This window comes from Melanotaenia boesemani, chromosome 14 (assembly GCF_017639745.1).
Source record: "Melanotaenia boesemani isolate fMelBoe1 chromosome 14, fMelBoe1.pri, whole genome shotgun sequence".
NCBI lineage: Eukaryota > Metazoa > Chordata > Actinopteri > Atheriniformes > Melanotaeniidae > Melanotaenia > Melanotaenia boesemani.
In genome coordinates this window covers 16,037,330-16,060,081 of record NC_055695.1, presented here as the reverse complement: position 1 = coordinate 16,060,081, position 22,752 = coordinate 16,037,330, and positions in this window count along the sequence as shown.

The window sequence follows — 22,752 nt, the reverse complement described above, 5'->3', positions numbered from 1 at the left end:
CAGGCATCATACAGGATGGGAGGGGCAAAGTAATTTGTCCTAGAACAGTATTCTGCTGTAACTTGTCCACGCTTCACCCCCTGCAAGTTTCATCTAAAAAATGATTAAATAAGGAGGGATCTCAAACTCACATTGCTGTTTTAAAACCACTGATATTTATACAACATCAGATTTCTGCAAATCAACAAATGCATTCTCAGCACTGACCTACATTCAGTGTGGTCCTTCATGAAAGTTTCTTCATTTGATTTTTTTCCTATTTAATTTCAAAGCATTTGTCAGGTACCTGTACAACAAATACATACAAGAGTCTTCTTTTCTCAACTATTGTGAGAAAACAATCTACTTATTTGAAAAATCTTTGAACAGAGAGTCTTCTGAGGTAAGAAAGCAGGTAAATGAGATCTGTAACTCCCGGGCATCTTCATGGTGATTTCATCAGGGCTGGGTTGCTCACCCTTGTTGATTCAGCTGGGGCTGCTTGTACCATAAATTCAACTATGTTTAACATCAAGGGTGACATTTATCCCTTTAGCACTTACATTGAGGCCAAGGCCCAGTCAGAAAATGAATAGTGCTGCTGAGGCTAAGTGGAGCAGCCGGACATTAACTCAACAGACAAAGTGTCTGACCTCAGGATAACCGGTCTGGTGATGTCTGACTGATTTGCTTGTTTTCCTCTTCAAAGTGGCCACTTTAAAAAGGAAAACAAAACTTTTAATGTTAAACAGCCAAACTTTAGTCCAATCACATTTAACATCTTTACACTGCTGCATGTTATATTATTCCTTTCTACTGTAATTCAGAAGAAAGCACTTTAGCGTTTGTTACCATACAACAAAACCGAATGCCAAATGGACATGAAGCTATACATAAAAACAATGGATATTGCTTTATTAGTCTAATCAAAGAAGTAGCATACACATGTTTGTTTGTGCTCATGTGCTTATTTACCAGCCAAAACATTGCTAAGATGCTATATGTCTGGGTGTGTAATCATGACATTTTGTGCTACTGTTAGGATCCACTACAGTAGAAACTACGAAGGTTTCTACAAAATATCTGAGGATTTCTATTGATATATTTTGCAAAAAAAATTATGTCACGCCTCTATATTAATGACTATTAAACATTCTTAAACACTCTTACATTCTTATTCACATTAGAAAACTCTCAGGTTTGATCCCATCAGTAATGATCCTCCATGATTTGTACGCTGGATTGCCACCAGGATTTAAACCATAAACAAAATCCAAATGTATATTTGGTATGGATTCAAATCACTCTAATCAAAAATACAAAATCAAGCATGGACAGTGTGAAAAGACAAAAAAAAAAAAAAAAAAAAAATCACAATATTTTTTGATCTATCTATCTATCTATCTATCTATCTATCTATCTATCTATCTATCTATCTATCTATCTATCTATCTATCTATCTATCTATCTATTATTGAGCTAGCTTGATCTTGCTCATGATATAGATTAATATAAATTATACTAATAATATGAAAATACAAATAATGTAAGTAATTTTAAAATAATATAAAGATACAAATAATGGAAACGTTTTTAATTATAATGAAATATGAAACATGAAACTTTTGTTGTAGTATCTTTGCTTCATTTACATTTTTTTTTTTTAACATGGGGTGGCTGTCAGAAATTATGAGAAGATGCTTTTCTCTTTAACATTTGTGCAACAGCTGGTGCTGTGATGATACCTTTTCAGGTGATTAAACAAATTAGTTGTGTTTCCTGTGTTGGTTTTCATCAACCAACAACAATTTTTGCAAATAGTTTATCATGTCTACTGCATCCAAACCACCTCCATAGGGCCTTTTTATGTCAACTATTCTGACTGTTTGGGAAGACAACATGAGATCAGATTTACTCTCACATCTTCTTTTGTGGCTCTCTTCAGCAATATTAACATTCTCCTACTTTTCTATATAGTTTTATTTGTTAATTCACTGGCAGATCAATGTATTTTTTTCTCCCTTTTTTTTTTTTTTTTTCTTTTTTTTGCTGCTTAGCAGCCATCTTAGAGCCTGCACTACCACATGACTGGGTCTGTGGATTTCCATACCATGCCATCTTTACTTATAAAGCACTTTAAAAACAACAACGTTGCTGACCAAAGTTCTGTACAGTATAATAGAAATAAAATAAGATAAAATAAAATGGAATAAAAGTTTTAAAATCCTATAAAGAAATTAAAAATAAATTTTAAAAAAAGGAAACAGACACAACAGAAAGTAAAAAAACAAGTAAAAACAACCAAAACCAACAAAAGAGAAACACCATGAATCTAATTAGTGACTGTCACAGCTTCACTCTGGGTTAAAGGCCAAAAAATAAAGACGTATTTTTAAACGTCTAAGTGTGTTTAGCGCTCTGTCTCTGAGTTTTGGTAAATAAACCAGCTTTGATCATCACAGTTCAGCTTCTGCATGATCTATAGGGTCCTCACCTCCGCTCACACATGACAGTATGTGCTTTCTGAAGTTTCCACTAGTTTTATTTTATATTGCTTCAGATATATTTCATGTGTCGTAAGGAACATTAGTTCATGAGTTTGTTTTTATTCAACCTACTAAATAACTAACTCAATGAGGCAACTTTTCCCACTTTTCTTCTTATATATATATATATATTTATATCCATCCATCCATCCATTTTCTGCCGCTTATCCGGAGTCGGGTCGTGGGGGCAGCTGCCTAAGCAGGGAAACCCAGACTTCCCTCTCCCCAGCTACATTCACCAGCTCATCCGGAGGGATCCCGAGGCGTTCCCAGGCCAGCCTAGAAATGTAGTCCATCCAACCTGTCCTAGGTCTTCCCCGGGGCCTCTTTCCGGTGGGACGTGCCCGGAACACCTCACCAGGGAGGCGTCCAGGGGGCATCCTAACCAGATGCCCAAGCCGCCTCATCTGGCTCCTCTCGATTTGGAGGAGCAGCGGCTCTACTCTGAGCCCCTCCCGGACCACCGAGCTTCTCACCCTATCTCTAAGGGAGAGCCCGGTTACCCTGTGGAGAAAACTCATTTCGGCCGCTTGTACTCGCGATCTTGTTCTTTCGGTCACTACCCACAGCTCATGATCATAGGTGAGGGTAGGAACGTGGATCGACCGGTAAATCGAGAGCTTTGCCTTTTGGCTCAGCTCCCTCTTCACCACGACAGACCGATGCAGAGTCCGGATCACAGCAGACGCTGCACAGATCCGCCTGTCGATCTCCCGCTCTATCCTTCCCTCACTCGTGAACTTGTGACCCCAAGATACGTGAACTCCTCCACTTGGGGCAGGACCCTATTGCAGACCAGGAGAGAGCACTCCACCCTTTTCAGGCTGAGGACCATGGTCTCGGGCTTGGAGGTGCTGATTCTCATCCCATCCGCTTCACACTCGGCTGCGAATAGCTCCAGGGAGAGCTAAAGATCACGGCCCGATGAAGCTAACAGAACCACATCATCCGCAAGGAGCAGAGACCCAATCCTGAGGCCACCGAACCAGATTCCCTCAACACCTCGGCTGCACCTAGAAATTCTGTCCATAAAAGTTATGAACAGAATTGGTGATAAAGGGCAGCCTTGGCGGAGTCCAAACTGCACTGGAAACGATTCTGATTTACTGCCGGCAATGCGGACCAAGCTCTGACACCGGTCGTACAAGGATCGGACAGCTCGTACAAGCGAGTCCGGCACTCCATACTCCCGCAGTACCCCCCACAGGAGTCCCCAGGGGACACTGTCAAATGCCTTCTCCAAGTCCACAAAGCACATGTAGACTGGTTGGGCAAACTCCCATGCCCCCTCAAAAACCCTGAAGAGGGTGTAGAGCTGGTCCACTGTTCCACGACCAGGACGAAAACCACACTGCAGTTTCGACTATCCGACGGACCCTCCTCTCAAGCACCCCTGAATAGACCTTACCGGGGAGGCTGAGGAGTGTGATCCCCCTATGGTTGGAACACACCCTCTGGTCCCCCTTTTTGAAGAGGGGGACCACCACCCCAGTCTGCCAGTCAAGGGGAACTGTCCCCGATGTCCACGCGATGCTGCAGAGGCATGTCAGCCAAAACAGCCCTACAGCATCCAGAGCCTTAAGGAACTCTGGGCGGACCTCATCCACTCCTGGGGCCTTGCCACCGAAGAGCTTTTTAACCACCTCAGCGACCTCAGCCCCAGAGATAGGAGAGCCAGCACCAGCTACCCCAGACTCTGCTTCCTCATCGGAAGACGTGTTGGTGGGATTGAGAAGGTCTTCGAAGTATTCCCTCCACCGCCTGACAACGTCCCGAGTCGAGGTCAGCAGCCCCCCATCCCCACTGTACACAGTGTTGACGGAGCACTGCTTTCCCCTCCTGAGCTGCCGGATGGTGGACCAGAATCTCCTCAAAGCCGTCTGGAAGTCATTCTCCATGGCCTCTCCAAACTCCTTCCATGCCCGAGTTTTTGCCTTAGCGACCGCCAAAGCTGCGCTCCGCTTAGCCCGCCGATACCCATCAGCTACCTCTGGAGTCCCACAGGCCAAAAAGGCCCGATAGGACTCCTTCTTCAGCTTGACAGCATCCCTTACTGCGGGTGTCCACCGAGTTCGGGGGTTACGGCCACGACAGGCACCGGTGACCTTACGGGCACAGCGGCGGCTGGCCGCCTTGACAATAAAGGCACGAAACACAGCCCATTTGGACTCAATGTCCCCCACTTCACTTGGGACATGGTTGAAGCTCTGCCAGAGATGGGAGTTGAAACTCTTTCTGACAAGGGACTCTGCCAGACGTTCTCAGCAGACCCTCACAACAAGCTTGGGTCCGCCAGGCCTGACCGGCATCCTCCCCCACCATCTGAGCCAACTCACCACCAGGTGGAATCAGTTGACAGCTCCGCCCCTCTCTTCATCCGAGAGTCCAGAACATGCGGCCGCAAGTCCGACAACACGACTACAAAGTTAATCATCGAACTGCGGCCTAGAGTGTCCTGGTGCCAAGTGCACATGTGGATACTCTTATGTTTGAACAAGGTGTTCGTTATGGACAGTCCATGACGAGCACAGAAGTCCAACAACAAAACACCACTCGGATTCCGATTAGGGGGACCGTTTCTCCTAATAAAACCCATTCAGGTCTCGCTGTCATTGCCCACTTGAACATTGAATTCCCCCAGCAGAACGAGGGAGCCCCAGGAAGGAGTTCGCTCCAACACCCCCAAGGACTCCAAAAAGGCTGGGTACTCTGAACTGCTATTTGGTGCATAAGCACAAACGACAGTCAGGACCTGTCCCTTTACCCGAAGGCGGAGAGAGGCTACCCTTTCGTCCACTGGGGTAAACCCCAACGTACAGGCGCCAAGTCGGGGGGCAATGAGCATGCCCACACCTGCTTGGCGCCTCTCACCGGGAGCAACTCCAGAATGGAAGAGGGTCCAGCCCCTCTCAAGGACAGTGGTTTCAAAGCCCAAGCTGTGCGTCGAGGTGAGTCCAACTATATCTAGCTGGAACCGCTCAACCTCCCGCACCAGCTCAGGCTCCTTCCCCGCCACAGAGGTGACATTCCACATCCCTAGAGCTAGCTTTTGCAGCCGAGGATCAGACCGCCAGGGTCCCCGCCTCTGGCAGCCGCCCAGCTCACACTGCACCCGACCCCTATGGCCCCTCCTGCAGGTGGTGAGCCCACGGGAGGAGAGGCCCATGTCACCCTTTCGGGCTGAGCCCAAACGGGCCCCATGGGCAAAGGCCCGGCCACCAGGCGCTCGCCTCCGTGCCCCATCTCCAGGCCTGGCTCCAGAGGGGTGCCCCGGTTACCCATATCCGGGCAAGGGAAACCTTGGTCCTTGCTTTCTCATCATCATAGGGGTGATTTGAGCACTATATATATATATATATATAAAATGTATATTTCTTTTTTTGTGTGTGTGTAATGTACCAAGGAAAACGTGAAAGGACAGATGATTGTAATTCAAAGGTTCCAATTTCAAGGTAAAACTGGAAAAAGGTGTCAGATACAAGAAATCTGAAACATTAAAGCTGCTAATCCTGTGTGTACATACAGAATTCTTCAAAAGATGTGTTGAAAATTGCTGTTGGCTCAAATCCATTCAATCCCACGAAACCTTGAGAAATTACTCTGTAATTACTTTCCTTAGAATTATAGAGTAATCAGCAATGTTTTAGAAGGGGGGAAAAAAACTACAGTTCTGTGTTTGTTGCAGTCTGCAACACATGTAGGGTACATATCCTACAACTGACAATAAGAAAATAATTAAAACTGTTTGAGCTGGATTTTTTTTTATTTTCATTCATTAACCAAGTATATATACATAACTAACCAAACTAATATCAGAGCCTTAGTATGGGATGTCGTCTCCAAGTGCCTTTGTAGTTGATGTTTTGATTAAATACAATATTGCAGTGGAAGTTCAGCCTCTAACCAAATAAAAAAAAAATTTATGAGTCAACCACTGAGTACGGAAATTCCGCTTTGTGCTGCTGACCCTCTGCAGATGTTTCCTCTCCCTGTTGTTGTTGTTCTCCTTAGCACCCAGGGGTCCCGTCGGCTACCATCATTTATAAAGGAACACAGGTGGTGAGGACAAATAATATATACATATATAGTAATTCCCTTACTTAGTACTGAGAAATCAGACATCCTCTTCAGGTCTTCATGTTGTAAGAAGTTTCTATTTCAACATAAATTTTAGTTTCCTAAAAATTTAGCAGCACTTTGGATATTTCATAATCCAGGAAGTTATATACTGGAAATTTAAACAAGGCTCAGCATGGACCAAAACTCAAGCATAGACCTAGTGTTGTATGATAAGGCAAAAATAAATAAATAAATAAATAATAAATAAATCATAATATTGTTGTGAACCAAATGAAAACCAACTGAAAATGCATTTTCAGATTTAATATAAGTCAACAGGGAGAAAAATAAGCAGAATATTCCTGATATGAGTCTTCTTCCTTCATCCCACTATTGTCTTCTAGGACAAATGTAGAGGAATATATCTTGAGATGTAAGCTCGTGTGCGCACATGTACTCTACAGTGTACAAATGTGTGCATGTTTCAGTAGAGAGGGCATGTTGCCCTTTTTCTGCCTCACCTTTCCCTGATTCTTAATATCACGTGGATGGAGCATGCAGCGGGAGGGTGGTCTCGTGACAAACTGGCCTATGGTAGCAAGAATCTGTTTTTAACCAAAGACTGCACATCTGCATCTGTGGAGGTAAATACACCAGCTTCAAGTATTTATAGAAGTCATGAATGATTTTCTCCTGCAGCAGTGAGAGCACAGGAGCATGTACTTCTAAAGATAGGGTACTCCAACAGTGTCTAACGAAGTGTCCTGATTTCCTTTGCCTAGAATAGAAATAGGGACACTCCAAGAGACTCTGTGTACAAATTAGGAGGATATTTTCTTATACAACTTTCCACTGAAATGCAATTTATTATGTTATGTTTTAAAGTAATTTATTCAAAGTATCCACTACAAGGATAGATAGGTGGCTTATACAGAGAATTGTCTCTTGCCCAGAAGATGCTCTTAGAGGCTCCAGCCTTCCTGTGATTCTAAATAAGATAAAGCAGGTATGGAAACTGAATGAATGGATGAATGAATGCTACAAAAGGAAAGCACATTAAATTATTTTTACAGCAGACACCAAATCCTCTACACAGTATCTTTGCACTGTGGCATATTCAGAAATCTAGTCTATCGGAAAAGGGAAGAAGGAATTTACAGTTATGTGACAGTAGCTTCAAAACCGCAAATAATTCACAAAACAATAGGTCCTCAAAACTTATCTACACTCTAATAAATTATTCTGTGGACATGTAGGTTGTAAATTATATTCAAAATTAATGTGTCCTTGATTTTGTGGTAATTATTTGAGTAAAATTCAAATAAAAATGTCCAAACAACATATTCATTCATATTCATATTCGTTCATGTAATTCTAAACAGACAAAAAATTTATAAATCCAACTTGATGGAATCGGTCAATTTTTCCACTATTTCATCTATTTCCCTTTGCACGGTTCCTGCTAGCAACAGGTGGGCTAGCATTAAGTGTGCAGTGACCGCTGGTGTCCTCAATGTTGCTGGGGTTTGCTGAGCTGCTTTCTGGTTTTTCCCCCACCATATTGTCAACTTATAGCCTTCTTTAGCATATAATTAAAGGTCTGGCTGCTTGTGGCCTTCTTTATAATAGTTTAATAAATTAGCCTTGGACCCTCAAATAAATGCGTCACACCAGCAACACACCGTAACTGGAAGTTGGAATCAGTCAATTTTTAATTTGAACGCACTTCCTGTTAAGCGCGCCTTTTGAAATTGGCAGATATTGCCACAAAACACTGCGATGGACTGGTGACCTGTCCATGGTGTACCCTGCCTCTCACCTGGAAAATGTTGGGACACTTACAGCCCCCTCGCGACCTAGAAAAGAACAAGCTGTAGAAAATCGATTGACGGATGGATAGCCACAAAACATGCAGATGAGTTAACCTCTTCTACTTTACTCATCTATGCTATCTGGTTGACTACAGTAAGGAAAAAGATTTTGTTTGTACTGGGCTGGTATACATAGCTATGGTGTATGCTGAATTATAACACAACATGAGCAGTCACAGAGGAAGAGAGAGGGTGTGTCTCCATCCACATTGAATGCCATAAAAGATTATAAAATAGAAGAAAAACAACTTTTAAAAAAACTAGATAGAAGATAAAGATTAAAAAAAAAAAAAAAACTGGGCATCTGGTTAGGATGTCTCTTGAACGACTCCCTGGTGAAGTGTTCCGTGCATGTCCCACCGGAAAGAGGCCCCGGGGAAGACCCAGGACACGCTGGATGGACTACATCTCTCGGCTGGCCTGGGAACGCCTCGCGATCCCTCCGGATGAACTGGTGAATGTGACCGGGGAGAGGGAAGTCTGGGTTTCCCTGCTTAGGCAGCTGCCCCCACAACCCAACTCCGGATAAGTGAAAGAAAATGGATGGATGGATGGATGGATGGATGGATAAAACAAAACTGAGTAAATAATCTATGTACAGGTGCTCGTCATAAAATTAGAATATCATGAAAAAGTTGATTATTTCAGTAATTCCATTCAAAAAGTGAAACTTGTATAATGTAGACATTCATTCTTCACAGACTGTCACATTTCAAATGTTTTTTTAATTTTGATGATTATAACTGAGAACTAATGAAAATCCCAAATTAAGTATCCCACAAAATTAAAATATTACTTAAAGGAGTCATCACCCAGAATTTGCACTTTTTCAAGTTAAAACATATGTATTGGTGTTGGACCGAAGTGTTGACTGAACCTGAAAGCCTTTCTTTTAAATGTACCTGCATCTCTGCCTGCCGTGCTCTGTTTTTGCCAAACATTTTGCACCTAAATGTTTCAGAAATTTGGGACAATTTCAGGCGAAGATGGCAGCAACCCTGCAGTTAGAAAGAGGGGCAATTTCAACTCTGAGCGGCTCAACATCAATGCACTTGGTAAGTGTCGCTACGGATATAGTCATGCTTTCCTGCTGACTCAGCTAATGCTAACTCTAAGGGACATGTCTGAAAGTTTAACCCCCTGCAATGTACAAATGACCCCCATGTTTTCTTTTTTAAAAGTGGGGTTAGGTGCTCTGCCACGTAAATCTTTGTAAACATTTTGTTGTAAACATCCACCATCTCTGAATCTTCACTCTCAGGCTTGGACTCTGGTTCAAACACAAATGGCTGAATTCTGTAAGCTGCTGTTCGGTCAGGTTCACCTCGCTATCACCAAGCTGTTGATGTTTGGAGTCGGACGAAGTGTGCATGCACTGGGCCAGCTCCCTTCAACTCTGGCCTCCCTGCAGCCAATTGGTGCACACCTCATTAACATTAGTCAAAAGCTTGCATGAACTCTCATGAGACAAAGTTGTGGTATGAGCAAAGGGTCAGAACAAGCTCTATGTTCGATTTTTTTTTTATATAAGTTTTCATGTCAATCAGATATTTGATTGACATGAACTGTATGCAGTCACAGTAATTTCATGACAACTTAATGTGACGTCAGTGCAACAGACTAACTAGCAGATGGACTGAAGCTATGCTGCAAGCCTGAAGCCAGTAACGTTAGCATTAAGCCGAAGAGAGGGAAATACAAGGAATTGTACAGAAAGGAATGGGAGATCGAACCTGAATTAAATCTTGGATCGTGCCCGTCTCGCTGAGTTTTTCTCTCGTTTGGTGGACATCTTAGAGAGCCAATGGAGAATTGTTGCATCAGCCGGCTTCTCAAGTGATGAGACCATTGACGCCTTTTGGCTAGAAGTTGAGGCATTTCAAGATGCTGGAGGTAAACCAGTGTTTCAAAGATTTAGCGCTGGGTGTCATCAGATTGCTCACTCTGCCAATATCAAATGCCCACATTGAGAGAGCATTTTCCCAGGTGACGCTACTGAAGGATGACACTAGAAATCGCATGGGATTACAGCTTCTTTCCAGCGTCATGGATGTGCTCTCTGGTCTGAGCAGAAATGGACTGACGTCTGCTACTTTCAAACCTCCCCGGCAGCTGTTAGGGAGATTTGATTTATCCATGTATTAGCCAGCTGACCTGGCTTCCAGTGACTGTACATAGTTCTGGAAGTTCTCAACATTGTTGAAGTTAATAGAAAGACTGAAGCTGATTATGTTATAGGTAAGCTGATTTATTTTCCAACATGATCCTATTTGCACCGTGACTGATTTTGTTCACTGTTTTGAAGACTGTTGCTAGTGTCCCTAGCAACAGTGTATTATACATAGCAACAATGTGGTTTGATCGATTGATTGATTGATTGATTGATTGATTGATTGATTGATTGATTGATTCAAAAGAAAATTTCAAATTATGTTACATATTAAATTAGAAAAGATTACTCTGGAGTTCGAAAAAGAGCAGGATGAAGTAAATACTTATTTACTCCTGCGCCCTTTACAATCATAATTTAATCTTCCTTACAGTTGTTCCATAATCCTTTGTCGGTTTTCAAAAAGAAAAAAAGCAAATCTTTTAGAAAAAAGAAATACGAAAAAAGAAATAAATACAAACATGTAAACATACATACTCATGTACACATCTGATTACTTACACATGTAAATATGTATATACATACATACACATATGCATATTCACATAAACTCAGAGACTAAGCCATTACGTATATGAAATCATATACATATCTATATTTTTATACTCACGTACTTGCCTGCAATTGCACATACAGCACACACATGCATGTACCCACAAACATACACCTACATATACATTTGCATTTCTGCTTAAACATATTTGAATATACCCACACATTCATATTTATTTACAGATGTATCTTTATGTACATATTTAATTTTATTGGTTTACGTTCTTTTTCTTTATACGTTTCCTTTATGTTTCTTTAAATTTTTTTCTTAAACTGGACGATGTTTGGACATTGAGTTCTTCTTGAAGATTATTCCACAATTTTACACCATATACTGTAATGCACATGCTTTTCATAGTTGTTTTCACACTTAAAATATTCAGATTATATCCACCTTCACCATTAAAACACATGTTTTGTATGTGGTCTGGTAGTAAATTTATTTCTAGCTTTATACATTATTATGACTGTAAGCATCTCCACCAAATCACAGAATCTGAGTGTTTTTAACTTCCAAAATAATAGATTTGTATGTTCCCAATATCCAACTTTGCAGACGACCCTTATTGCTTTTTTCTGTTGAATGTATAGTGGTTGCAATTTGTATTACCTATTTGGATTATTTACAGTGCTCTTTCTTGGTTGTGATCTGGGATAATATATTTATCTACTATTTATCTATATATTTATCTACTATTTATCTATATATTTATCTACTATTTATCTGTAGTCATTTGATGTAGATATGGAGCTCTGGATACTTATGAGTGTTTTCTATGGCCTGTGTAATTATTTGACGGGTTTACACGGTTGCCTGACAAACATTCTGATTTGGGCTGGTTTTTATTGGATTAGGCAGGTTTTAAGCTGTGACTGGGCTGGAAACTGTCAATCTCATCTGGCAACACTGCCCTCAGTCCGTTTTTGGCTTTATTGGAGGAGGTAAGTTTGCTCAGAGCTCTTGCTAACTCTTTCCCTAAAAGTTTTTGTAAAAGACCAAATGTTATGAAATCTCTTAGCTAATGTATTGATATAATGTCCAACCTGTTACAACATAGTTTTGCCAAGAATGTGTTATTTTTTTTGTATAATGTAAGGGTTTTCTTTCAAATTTATGTTTAAAAGTTAAAGTAAAAATACTACTTTAAGTTAGTTTAACGAGAGCATAAAAGCTAGCTAAACAGCAGCTTGCATGAAACATGCTTGTTTTATCCATTATTTCCAATGCTTGTTTTTATGTTAGATTAAAAAGCCATTACCCATTAACTTCTATGAAAAGGCACATGGAAGAAAAAATCCTGCTTAACCCTAAGTGTTAAACAGCTGTTAAACAGCTGCTATCATAAAATATGTTTATTGTATTTATGTTTTTTTGTTTTACTAATATGTGGTTAACTGAACAATTTAACAAGAGCTTCTACAAAAAAGCCAAAGGTTTTTAAAATGTAAGGGTTTTCTTTGAAATTTGTGTTTAAGGGCCAGTTGTTCAAAAAATTTATTCCAGATAAAATTTATCCAGATTTGGGAATGCCATTTTTCAGAACGGCAGATCACGTAATCCGGTTTACTTTTACCGTGGTTGTTTAAAGCAAAATAAGATTGGATCACTCTGATCCAAAATCCCGTTTTTCGGGATCACCAAATCTGGATTTCCAGCATGTAAATCAGTCTGCGCTGCCAGACATGTGAAGAGAAGAGATGGTTTGCATGTTTTACGAGTGGAAGCATCAGGAGCATGTAAAGAGTATGTGCATGTATTGTCCTGCATAACACTGCGACCAGGTTAGAGTGCCTCTAGAGAGAGAGTGGCGCCATCTCCGTTCACTGCAATGGTTCAGTTTTTTCACAGCAATGGCGGCGTATGGAGCCCCTCAAAAGTTCCCGGAAGTTAGCAAAAGCTAAGCGACGGTCAATGTATTTCAATGGAGCAGACTGTCGGAGTTACACTTCTTCAAGGTAAGATGTTTTAATAGTCATATTTCCATATCAGTTGTGCATCTAAATCAACTTGACATGAGTAATTAAATATGTTGACGGATTGTCACCGTCTAGATTAATATATTTAGAGATTATAAACCGATAAAAGTTTATGCTAGCACACTGATAGCAACAGATGCCACAGGCTGATGAATGTAAATTCTGTTCGTCAATATAAATTGATCCAACGCCGTTGATAGCGAGGTTAATGTGTAGGGAGAGCGATTGTAGTTACATTTTTATTTAATTTTAATATATTTATAAGGTTGTGGAATTATGGACAAAGATATGAAGATGATTCTGTATGTGGGTCATAATGTGTGACCACCGCATTTTACACTTTCATGACTATAGACCAGGCAAATAATTACACCGTTCATTTTACATAATAACTAGAAAGTGAGCTATTTTGTGGAATAGTGCAGCCCATACAATTATACAATATTAGGGCTGTCATTTGATATTGCAGGGTGAAAAGTTCAGTCATATATATTCACTATATATTATACTATTATATATTAATTATGTTGTATTATCAGCTCTGGGGTTGCCTGACGTTAACTGGGATACTGTTCTTCTTCACCTTCCTGCTTTGGCCACTTTTAAGTGTTATTTCCTGTCTTTTTTTCTATATTCTGCAACCTCAACCATATAAATCTCCCTGTGATGTGTTTAATTTAAAAATAAACTTCCCAATGATATGGTCTTTGAAAATGTGTAATGCATTGTTTTAATATGATTACCTCACATATTTTTTGTTTTCACAGTCCCTGATGGTGGTCAGATGTATCCTGCTGACTTTGGCCATCCATATTTTCCTTCTGTCCTTGTCTTTGGGGAAGTCATACATACACACGCCTTTCTCTGAGCGATTGGAGCATCCCCATGCAGCACAGCATACCATGTTGAAGACTGTATTCAAGGATAGCAGAGAAAAGAAATGGCTAGACATGCTGATCTAGTCGAGTTTAATGCTATTGTAAAGGAATTCTTTTAGGTATTAAATGCATTTGGAAAACAAAGGGTGTTTGTCTGATTTATTATGTATATGTAGGGAGTAAGTCTTGGGATAGTTAACAAATAGTGATAGAAAGCCATGTATTTTCCATGAATTGAAATCAAAATTTTATTTATTTGCCATGGATTTTCTGTAAGAACACATTATATTGTGAGTCAGTCTGCCTCAGTCAAAATAAGTCTTAAGACTTAAAAGCAATTCACACTATTAGATACTAATAAGTAAGAATAGATAACCCATTTATTTGAAATGAATTGGGGATCTAAATTTTATTTATTGGATATAGATTTCCAGTAAGAACAGTTATCATTATGCTGTGAGCCTAGATTTATTGTGTAGTCAATTGGTAAACCATTGTCGTCACCTGTTGGTATGCCTCAGTCTGAAAGATAAAGTTAAAAAAACAGAAAATATTACGATTTACATTGATGTTGATGTCATACAGGTTTAGTAAACCTCTGATGATTCATATCAATAAACACAACTATAAAAATATTGCAAAGCAAAGCCTTCATTGATCATTATTTACCGATTATCGTAGTTTTCTTATTATTTTGTATTGGCCGCCAAGCACTTCCTGGAACTTTTGGAGGCTACATGGACCACGTGATCGGCAAGCATTTTGAGCTTCCGGTGGCGCCACTCTCTCTCTAGAGGCACACTAGACCAGGTGTTATATCCCTCTCTGTGACAATGTTAATGATGCAGGTGAGCCCCGTGTTGAGGTACCAGCCCAACCTCTGGCATTCTGTCAGAACAAAGGACGGACAGGATATGTAGTGAGGGATGCAATTGTTAGAAATTTTGTTTTTTGACAAGTTCTTTTCTGATTATGCAGTGATCAATAACAGGAAAATTGAAATTTTTTTTTTTTTGTTTGTTTGTTTGTTATTGGATTTGTTTTGGAGTTTATTTCATGGGGACATGATAATGTTGTGTTTTTATTTTTGCTGGGTTTTCTTTTCTTGTTTGTTTACCGTTTTATTTTACTATGCTGAAAGGCTTAATAGGTAGCCTATCCCTATGTTAATCACTTTATAACTGTAACTGGTAAACAAGTCTGGTAAAAAAAAAAAATACAAATATAAGCATATTTACAGAATAAAAAGTTCTATTATTTGATCAGCTGTTAGGTTGTACTGCAGTTTCTGCCTGAAATCCGACTTGTGATCCTACCCTCTGTTGGGATCAGGATAATCCTGTGTTTTTGGATAAGAGTTATCCGGATTCTGCTCAAAAGTTTTTAACAACCCAAACTGAGGGTTTTATCCGGAAAACAACCAGGATTGGATTACGTGATCCAAGCTGATTTCGGAATCCGGATTTCCATTTTGAACAACCCACTTTCAAGATTTGATCCTATCTGATAACCGAAATATGATAGGGCCAGTTGTTCAAACATAATACTATGAGTTCAAGAAAAATTGCTACTTTAAGTTAGTTTAATCAGTGCATAAAAGCTAGCTAAACAGCATGAAATATGCATCATTTGCCATACTTGTCTTTTATGTTAGATTAATCCATTAACTTCTGTGAAAAGACACTAAATAGAAGAAAAATCCTGCTTAATCTTTCAAATGTACATGAACAATTAGCAACTGTTAAAACAGCTGCGAGCATGAAACATGCTTATTGTTTTTATGCTTTTTGTTTTACTAAAATGTGGTTAACTGAACAATATTAATAAGAACTTCTAAAAAAAAAAAAAAAATAGCCAAATGTTTTTAAAATGTAAGGGTTTTCTTTCAAATTTATGTCTCAGAATTCTAGGAAAATTGCTCATAATGAGTTGCAGGCCTACACTACCATGGGTCATGAGAGCAATGCAGATTTCTCTTACCGATTACAGCCTTACAGTGTCATAAGATAGTGGAGAGGAAAACAAAGAAGGTCACTACTGTATTGCTCCTGTGTGAAAAACGAGTTTTACAGAGTTCAGTCCAAGGCCAAACCGGCTGTTTTCACATACCTCTGCTGAAACGGAGAACTGTACTGCTTCGCTGGTTGGCTGCACTGAAGAGAAAAACCCTCCTGACTCCAGGGTCTGCAGTGGGTTTTTTCGGGATGAAGAATACACAGAGCAGAAGTCTCGTTTGAGTCTGGCAAGCTAGCGATCTGCCAGACTAAGCTGCTCTGAGTAAAAAAAAAAATTCTAAAAAGAAAAAACAATAAAAGCTAAACAATACAAAAAAACAAACAAACAAAAAAAAACTAGAGTAAAAGAAAAAAAAAGCAACTCGTACTGGTTGAAACACCAATGCAAAAAGACTTTTTTTTTTTTTTTTTTTTTTTTATGGGATTTGATCCTAGCTGTTTTCTGTTGAGCGCTTTTGTTCAGTAAGGTGCTTTATAAACAAAGTTGGCTTGGCAAACTTAAAGTGACTTGAATTAAATAAGTGTTTATTGTGTTAATAAACTTGAAAACAATTACATCAACATAGGTTTTTTTATTATTGTTTACATATTCATTACAATCCTTTTCCCAGACTACTGTAATCCAGTTTCAGCTCCTGTCTGTCCAATTTCGATGATTTTTGGGACATTTTCTTCTCTATCAGTGCTGCTCAGTGAATCCAAAGAGGCAGCCATCTTTCTTTTCTGTTTACCAGAAGCTGGCCTCTGGTGTAGAGTGATCACGTGACGGCTGTACCACCACTTTCAAAGTAAAATGTTGTCTACGGCAGTGATCACAGGACTTGTGCGGGATAATCAGCTCAGAGTTAAGCTAAAGGCGAACCAGTCTTTTTTTAAAGGAAGAATTGTGTAGTCGCCAGAGCGTGGAGCGAGATGAAACGATAACAGGGTTGACCTTATGGCCTAAGCTGTGAGAATTCAAATCAGGGAGGCGAGCTAACAAAACAGTTGCGTCAATTTTCTAATTTAAACGCTAAACATTCTTCTAAAAGCATGTGAGGAGCAATGAAGAATGTACTTACTGGTACCCACTGTAATATCACCTTGAAATGTAGGTCATGAGATAATGACAATTATATCTACATAAATTATATATGTATATATATATATATATATATATATATATATATATATATATATATTATCTACATACAATTATATCTACATAAAAAGTGGATTTAATTAAATCCACTGAGTAAATTCAACTAAAGTCAATGATTCAGATATATCATTATTACTCAATTAAATGATACTTGCATGTAGAATTTAATTGTGTTGTTAATGAGAGATTAATCACATACTACATAACATCCTCATCCAGACCTTAATATTTCGGCTAAGTTAATAAATCCAGACTGAAAAAAGATGTCATTTAACCACAGCTGGCTTTCAGAGGGTTTGCTCTGTCGGGGTTGTGCGTGCCTCCTTTTCATCATTTTCTATGAGGGACCGCACTATTAAGGCAACAAGCTAGCAGATTAATGGAAAGTTCATCATGATTGCTAAAATGTCAGACACATGCAGCAACACATGTCTTGAAACAGTGAGATTTCTGGAAAAAAGAATTGAGTGCTTTTTTCTGTTTATATCTGACCCTGCTTATGCGCCCTAAAAATTAAGGCAAATATATAATTATTATTTTTTGTTTCGCTTTTTATTTAAAAATTTTGACTGAATTGATCAAAAACGAAAGAATATTTCTTATCAATATTAAACGTATCAATTTAAGACTTGATATTTCCTCAATGGAATAATAAATTTTCATTACAGCTAGCACTAACAAAAAGTCAGTTAAATAATTATATTCCACTGAGGACAATGTGTTGACTACAAGCATTTGCATTAATAGACAACACTAAAATACCACTGGACAGGGCAGTCTTTCACTAAAACTCTTGCAATTTTAAGGAACTGCATAAAATTTTAATGGATTATTCTTATATCTATGCTTTCAATTTAGCTTGGTTCTTGTTAATCATGTAGATGAACCAATGGCACTGCAAACATATCAGTACATGTCCTCGCTGGCTATGGTACAGTATGTAGTATGTAGGACAACAGCATGAGCTTTGACAGTTGGACACAAGAAAACTGACACACAGATGTAGCATAAAATCCAAATAAACTAAACAATCAAACAAACAAGGGACTTTGCAAGGCAGGATGATGTGTGTATATGTTGAGTTTAGTGATGAATATGTTAATTTGTATGCCTGTAATTGTGTTTGTGTGCTGGTTCATCAATCTAAATATCAGCTGATTTGAGCCTCTTGTGTGTGTTGCTGGGTGTGTGTATGTGTATGGATTATGTAACTGTGATATTTAGCAGAACATGGCCTCAGGCCCCACTGGTGAAACTCCAAGCAAAGATTCACTGAGACTAACCAGCACAGTGTGCTACTCTCTGTGCTCTCCGAGTGGACAGCTGTGACAGTTTGCATTATACAGAATCATGTTCATGCAGAGTCACTTCCTCCCTTCCTCCACCCTCAACCTGCACCCTCAGGGATGGAAGTAACGAAAAGTTTGGAGAAATAACCAGTCTGAAGTCTTAAAAAACCCATACACAAACCGCAAAGCAAATCTTTGATATTTCCTGTAAGTAATTAAATGTTTTGTTTGCCCAACAAAGGCAGAGGAAGAGTCATAATTTAGTTTTTGTTTTTGTTTTTTTTTTCCCCTGGACCCACATAGAGCAAAAAAGCAAAAAATGAACTTGCTACATTTTTCACATAAGAAATTTTGATCAAAAGGTGGAGGTATATTAATTTAATTTAGCTGGTTAAAGGGGCAATAAGTGTAAATTCATAACTTCTGGACTGAAGGAATTAAAAAATCATGTGAGACGAATTCGAGGTGTAATTTCATCTGGTGTATAGCATGACATTGCACACTGTCTCTCTGTGTTGATCTCCAGCTCCATGTTTAGAAGGAGGTCCGGCTGTGCATTTATGTATGTTCATGTGAATAACCATCTCCTCCCTCTTCTTGGAGCCCTTGTCCCTCCCTCTCTACAACCAGCGAGCAATGGCAGTGGAACGTAAGACTGCAGGAAAATTATTTAAAGCCCAATAGATCCACAAAGTTTATGTTTCCTGCGAGAAGTTCCCTGTGAAGTACAAATCTCAAATTCATCTATGTACAGTTTCAACAAAATTCTCAACTCGCCTCCTGCCAGAGAATTACTCTCTATAAAGTGACCATTTAAGAAGATCTGTGAGCGGGCTGTTTGTATGAGGACACGGATAGCGTTGTCTCAGATAGTGCTGAAATGTTTTAGAAGTTCAAGCTGACCAGACACACAAGCAACATTCTTTGCACCTTCACATTTCTTAAAAAATTATAGTTTAAAAAAAACTGCGTTGATCTATGTTTGTTGGACCAAAGCACAAATTAACATTTTAGGAAAAAATAAAACATAACATCTAAAAAGGTCGGTGGAGTATTTGCAGACCAAAACTGAAGTGATTTCCTCCCAACAGAAGTCAGTGGTGTGGCAGAATTGGACGGGAAAGCAAAGGATACGTTTGTGGTCACAAAAATCATATAATGCAGAGAGAACAATGACCAGTAAATTAAAGATGGGCTAGCAAGTAATCAAATCATATTTTCAAACCAAATTAGAAAAACAGGTAAAATCTGTCAGGAAATGTTTTAATAAATGGAATAACCAAATATATTTGACACAGTAAACTTAAGATACCACAAATATCAGCTGACAAATTAATTGCAGTAACACGTTGTAGCCCTTTTAGTTAGCCACATGGTGGCCGGTAACTAGCAATTATTTATTTATTTATTTATTTATTTTGTCTCATTGTAAAATAAGAATGAGACTGATTAATCAGATAATACATTTATGTGTGTATATCTATTATTTATCTTTATAAGATACATTCAATCGTAACCTTCAGTGTGCTCCTCATGTTTGCCTGCAGTGCACCATGATATCTTTTACCCTGGAGTATCTCATGATACCGTCCAAGATTTTTCCACATTTGTATTTGATTCCATTATGTTAGCTCAAACTAAAATATTAAGTTGTAAGGTTTTAAGTAAAATGTACACAAACTAATTATGTAAATCTTACAATCATATTTTATTCTAGTAAAAACTACATGTTAGAGTTAAGAAACCTGGATAAACAGGCTGTTTTTTATTGTATTTTCGCAAAGAAATGGAAGCGAGCAGAAAAAAAAGGGTACATTATATTATGTAAGTTATTGTGATATTTGGTGCAACGTCATTGGCTAATTTTAATGAAGTAGTAGTCAACTGATCCCTTTTGACAACAGACATAAAAATAGGGTTCAACAATAACATGAAGAAATGAACATGTGTCAGGTGTCACACAGCAAAAATCAATCAGTTCAGCCGCTTGGATGATTCCAGCAAGAGACCTACACCTAGCAAGACAGCAACTTGGTGGGTGTCCCTCCTCCTGCTCTTCCTCTAGAGGCACCCTCTGCAACTGGATTAAACTCAGTCTGACTCATCCTTACTAAGTGCAGTCAGTCACAGTTATTTTTATTGACAGTATTGTAGTATGCAGATGATAGATTTATTTATGCGTCTGCCAAAACCCCTGAGATAGCAGCAGAGATACTGTCAAAAGAAACGTCTGCTGTGTCAGATTGACTTTGAATCATAAAAAGATTGTCACAATGTGTTTTTTAGAAAATTTAACAAAAATTTCAGAGTAAGGTTTAATGAAAGGTTAACAGAAGAGGTCAGCGAGTTTAAATATTTGGGTGAGATTTTAGATTCCCAACTTAAATTTGACTGACATGTTGAGAGGCTTTGTAAACCTGTCAAAACAAACCTGAACAACAGTTTAAGCACACAGTCATATTTTCTCACTTATCATACTTTGTAACTGTTTGGGGTCAGGCCAAACAAACCACATTTACATCATTAAGGTCTCCGTATAAACAAGGTTAGCACCTTGGTCTCACAGCAAGGAGGTCTCTGGTTTGAGCCTTGGCTGGGGGAGGTTCAAACAGTGGCTTTTCTGTGTGGCATTTGCACGTTCTCCCCTTGTATGTGTGGGTTCTCTCCGAGTTCTATGGCTTCCTCTCACCATCCAAAGACATACATGCTGGTTAATTGGTCACTCCAAATTTTCCCTAGGAGTGAGTGTAGTGTGTTTGTCTCTTGTTTGGCGACCTTTTTAGGTTGTACCCTGCCCCTCACCTGTTAATTACTGGGATCGGTTCCAGCTTTCCCACGACCTGTACTGCTTAATTGGACTGATTCTGTACCGTTTAATTGGGCTATCAGTACAGAAAATGAATGGATGAATGAATGAATGAATGAATGATACATAAAGATATATAATTAACAAATCATGTAAAAATAAGTACATAAATAAGGTTGAATTTAACTCAAAGCTAATCAATAAATAAAATAAATTCATTTTAAATAACTAATTAAACTAATTAAATAAAAAGGGTCAGAAGTGGTTTGTTGCAAATTATGGACACCAGGCGTCAAGGGTTAAAGGAAATGAAGTTTAGTATTAAATAGTTCAGTTCCACATCTTGAAAAGACATTTACCTGAAGAATTAACTTTGCTATGTGCTGATATTGAGAAGTTGATATTGATACTTTTTAACAGAGAAATTTCAGCTGTATTATGAAATGATTATTGCTGAAATTATGTATAAATTGGTATTAGAGGAAGTAAAAATCAATAAATGTTGTAGTAATCCAGCAGTCTCACACATCTGCCATCAAACCTTAACAAGTGGTTTGTGAACATAAAAAAAAAAAATGCCCTGGTGAGTTGTGGCTTTTTCATATCTCACTGTGTTTCCACTTTTTATCTTTGGCTTTCATGGAACTCACACAGGCAAAGTGGTCACTCGTAATAGCAGGATATACATAAACACATCCAGGGGACTTGTGTATAAAGTCTCAGCAGATGTTTTCATTCCAGGTCTTGAACTGAGCTCAGTCTGTAATCCAGTATTTTGACACAGATGGAGACTGTGACCTTTCCTACTGTGCTGAAAGCTAAAGTGGGGCTTTTAATTCCTTTGCTAAGTTTAAAATAGAAATATTATAAAGATAAGTTTAATGCTATTCATCCTCTCATATGCTTTTCCTTTCAACATCATGTCGTCTCCTCTGAGTGCACAAGAACATGTATTGAAGGAGAACCTGTAAGAAAGTTATGTTATTAAGAACAGACCATTACTAATTTGTCAAAGCCACACTTTTTTTCATTTCTCCCCAGACTAAGTTAACAAGTCCTCTCTAATCATTGTACTCATAGTTTCTTTAGTCTCTGTCTCTCAGATGTTTCTGTCTAGAAAGTGACCTTAACCAGAAAGTTAAGGTCACAATCAGTGGTTGCCATGGTAGGGGATTAATTAACCTTGAACTGAGTAAACTGGTTTATATGTTGTACTATAACTGGATAACTGGATGGGGGTTCCTCAGATGAAGTTAGTTGATTTCAGCCAATTACATCAGCCAATATGTTAGCGTGGATTTGTATGCACAGTGTGTTGTGCAGGTTACATCCCTTGTCTGTGTCAGGTTTAAAGCAGAGGTTCCAGTTTTAGGAGGAGAAAATATTCAGACACAGTGATCTTTGACATACAATTTAAAAAACTGTCTTCTATTTCTTTGTATAGTTTTTCCCATTATATCCTAAATCAA